Genomic DNA, 4,292 nt, shown 5'->3' on the forward strand with positions numbered 1-4,292 from the left:
ATGTGGCACGTACTGTTTCATACGGATGCCTTTCGGATTAAAAAATGCTGGTTCAACATTTGCAAGAGTAGTCCATGTCGCTCTCGAACCACAAATACACAGAAATGTGGAAGCCTACATGGATGATATAGTGGTCAAGAGCAAGGACAGAGCAACCCTGATTCAAGATTTAGACGAGACCTTTGCAAATCTGCGCAAGATCAGCCTCAAGCTCAACCCAGAGAAGTGTGTGTTTGGAGTCCCCTCCGGCAAGCTTCTCGGGTTCTTCGTATCTCAGCAGGGAATTGAAGCCAATCCCGACAAGATCAAGGCCATTGAGCATATTGAAGCACCAAAGTGCGTCAAGGATGTACAAAGACTTGCCGGTTGCGTGGCTGCTCTCAGCAGGTTTATCTCTAGGTCTGCTAAGCGCGCCCTACCATTTTTCAAATTATTGAAAAAGGCAGGTCCAATGAAATGGACTCCGGAAGCGGAGGCTGCGCTGCAAGACTTAAAGAGATACCTGTCCTCCCCTCCAATACTTGTCGCACCTAAGCCACAAGAGAAGTTGCTGCTGTACATAGCGGCAACCAATCAAGTGGTTAGTGCTGCGTTAGTAGCGGAGAGGGAGGTAGATGACGAGCCAGCAACCACGGCAGGCACATCCAGCGACAAGCAGGGGGCTTCCCCGACAAGTTTTGGTCCCGACAAAGATGAATCTGTGCAGATGCACGAGGGAATACAGAAGAAAATGGTGCAGCGCCCAGTTTACTTTGTCAGCTCCCTTCTGCAGGGGGCTAGGTCAAGGTACTCTGGCGTGCAGAAATTGCTTTTCGGCCTTCTCATGGCCTCGAGAAAGCTGCGCCATTACTTCCAAGCACATGAGATCACAGTTGTCACTCGCTTTCCGCTGAAGAGGATACTACAGAATCCAGAAGCGACAGGAAGGATTGTTGAGTGGGCACTGGAATTGTCAAGCTTTGGCCTTAAGTTTGAGAGTACTTCAACTATCCAAAGCAGAGCATTGGCAGAATTCATAGCAGAATGGACGCCAACACCAGATGAAGAAATTCCAGAAACGAGCATCCCCGTCAAGGAAGCAAGCAAAGAGTGGCTGATGTACTTTGATGGGGCCTTTTCGCTGCAAGGTGCCGGCGCTGGCGTGCTGCTTGCCGCACCCACCGGAGAGCACCTCAAGTACGTAGTCCAGATGCATTTTCCCAAGGAGCAAGCAACAAACAATACTGCAGAGTATGAAGGCTTGCTTGCCGGTCTCAGGATCGCGGCAGACCTTGGGATCAAGAAGCTCATTGTCAGGGGTGACTCACAACTTGTCGTCCATCAAGTAAACAAGAATTATCAGAGTCCGTTGATGGAAGCCTACGTCGACGAAGTGAGAAAGCTAGAAGAGCACTTTGACGGTCTACAGATGGAGCATGTTCCAAGAGCTCGGAACGCCATTGCCGACGGCCTGTCAAAGTGCGCCGCACTTAAGTTACCTGTGGAACCAGGGATTTTTGTGCTCAAGCTGACACAACCGTCTGTAACGCCATCAATTGGACAGAGCAAGAAGAGGAAGTTGATTTCTGGTGACTATTTGCCGGTAGAGCTCCCCGAAGCCGCTGCCAAGAAGGTCCCCAAGATCAACGCCAAGAGCGCTGAGGAGCAGTCTACTCCGGCAAGCCCTACGGTTTGTTCCGTTGAAGCAGAAGCTCCCGACAAGTTTTGCTCCGGCAAACTTGCCGTGGAACGTCAAGCTCCGGCAGAACCGCAGATTCTTGCCGTAGAAGCGGACTTTCCCGCAGCAACAGATTTGCCTTGCGCTGAGGAGCAATCTGCTCCGGCAAGCCCTAGGGTTTGTTCCGTTGAAGCAGAAGCTCCCGACAAGTTTTGCTCCGGCAAACTTGCCGGGGAACGTCAAGCTCCGGCAGAGCCGCAGATTCTCGCCGTAGAAGCGGATGTTCCCGCAGCAGCAGATTTGCCTTTAGTCCTTGTTGTCGAGCCACAAGCTCCAGCATGGGCACAGCAAATTGTCCGTTTCCTTCAGATAGGAGAACTTCTCGAAGAGCAAGAAGAAGCGGAAAGAGTAGCCCGACAGTCAAGTATGTACCAGTTTGTCGACAAGGCACTGTATAGAAGAAGACTCAACGGTGTGAAATTGAAGTGTATTCACCGGGAAGACGGACAAAAGCTGTTGGCAGAGATATATGGAGGCATATGTGGACACCACATTGGCGCAAGAGCACTTGTCGGCAAAGCATTCCGGCAAGGTTTCTTTTGGCCGACAGCCCTCCAGGATGCAACTGCACAAGTAACCAAGTGTGAAGCGTGCCAGTTCCATTCCAAGCAGATACACCAACCAGCTCAAGTACTCCAGACGATCCCTTTATCCTGGCCATTTTCGGTCTGGGGGCTCGACATCCTCGGCCCCTTCCCCCGAGTAATCGGGGGCTTTGAGTACTTGTACGTCGCAATCGACAAGTTCACAAAGTGGCCGGAAGTGGAACCAGTGAGGAAGGTGACAGCACAGTCAGCAGTCAAGTTCTTCAGGTCAACTGTTTGCCACTTCGGGATCCCTAACAGGATAATCACCGACAACGGTACACAATTCACGAGCCGCACCTTCATGCAGTACGTCCAAGATCTTGGCGCCAAGGTCTGCTTCGCTTCTGTTGCTCACCCGAGAAGCAACGGTCAAGCGGAGAGGGCAAATGCTGAAGTGCTGCACGGGCTCAAGACCAGAACTTTCGACAGGCTGCACAAGTGCGGAAGAAACTGGATCGAGGAGCTGCCGGTGGTTCTTTGGTCGATCAGGACGACGCCAAATCGAGCCACTGGCCAGACACCTTTCGCTCTAGTCTATGGAGCAGAGGCAGTTATCCCCACGGAACTCGTATACGGGTCACCTCGAGTGCTCGCTTATGATGAGCTTGAGCAAGAGCAGCTGCGACAAGATGACGCGCTGCTCCTTGAGGAAGATCGTCTTCAGGCTGCTGTGCGAGCTGCTCGCTACCAGCAAGCTTTGCGCCGCTACCATAGCTGCAAAGTTAATGCCAGAAGTCTCGAGGAAGGCGACCTTGTTCTTCGGCGTGTTCAGTCCGCCAAGAATTCCAACAAGTTGACGCCAAAGTGGGAAGGCCCTTACCGGGTGAAACGAGTCACTAGGCCTGGCGCTGTCCGCCTTGAGACCGAAGATGCCATTCTGGTGAACAACTCCTGGAACATCGAGCATCTTCGTAAGTTTTACCCGTAAGGCGCGGTTGCTGGAACCTGTTCCGGCAACCAACTTTTGTACAAGTCTTGCCGCTGTTGCATGTAATCCTTTGTACAAAGCCGGGCGCAGACCCCGCGCATGAGTAAAGTTAATATGCTCCACGCATTTTGTCAATTTCATGCTTTCTATATTTTGCACGTGTGATCTGACACTTTGTGCAGCATCTACTCCCCGGTAAGCAATAATGAGCCATAAGGCTCCATATCTGTATTTTCTCTTCTTTCTTTTTCACAAGGAAAGGAAAGTTCCCTCGCGCACAAGTTTGCCGGGGGGAAAGGAGAAGAAAGGGGTATGGACCAGGCGTCGATCAAGAATTTCACCTTGCCGGGAAGCAAACAACAGAAAAGATAAGTTGCCAAAGTTTGAGCAGTCGGATTTTAAAAAAAAAATTAGTTATCTTCCTTGAACGACCGTGCTTTGTATGGAAAACCTGTGCGCAGAGGAACCAGCTCATAGCTAGTGGCGCCCTTACTTTGTTTCGAGTCCGCTCAACAACTTAAGTGAGCTGCGACTAGTTGTCGCGCCCTTACTTTGTTTCGAGTCCGCTCAACAACTTAAGTGAGCTGCGACTAGTTGCGACAAGGTTTCTTGTCGGCAGCGGCACCGCCAGCAGGCTGCTGATGTCCCGCACTCAGCGCTCGCGGCTAAGGTGCCTGCGCCGACAAGTTCCCTAAAAGCGTAGGGTAAAAGCATACAAAGCAAGGAGTCAAGTAAAGGGAATAACATTGCAAGCATTGCCCGAAATCAAATTATATTACAAAATAGCTTGTCGCAGCTCTAACAGATCGTTTTCATAACTTGATCGACAGCGACAAGAAAAAGGAGGAACGGGCGGCCTAGTCTGCGCGATCGCCCTCAATCCTCTTGATCCCGCTCACCTTGTCCACAATGGGTGCGACAAGGGCCTTGAGCTCCTCCAGATCGGCATCCGGCGGCAAGGTCCTGAGGACATTGGTGAGGCGGAGGCCTGGGTTGCGGAACGCCACCTTCATCAACACCTTCTGAAGGGCTCCCGCGCAGATCTTGCATGACTCGTCGG

The sequence above is a fragment of the Triticum aestivum genome, chromosome 4A, assembly GCF_018294505.1.
Source record: "Triticum aestivum cultivar Chinese Spring chromosome 4A, IWGSC CS RefSeq v2.1, whole genome shotgun sequence".
Taxonomy (NCBI): Eukaryota; Viridiplantae; Streptophyta; class Magnoliopsida; order Poales; family Poaceae; genus Triticum; species Triticum aestivum.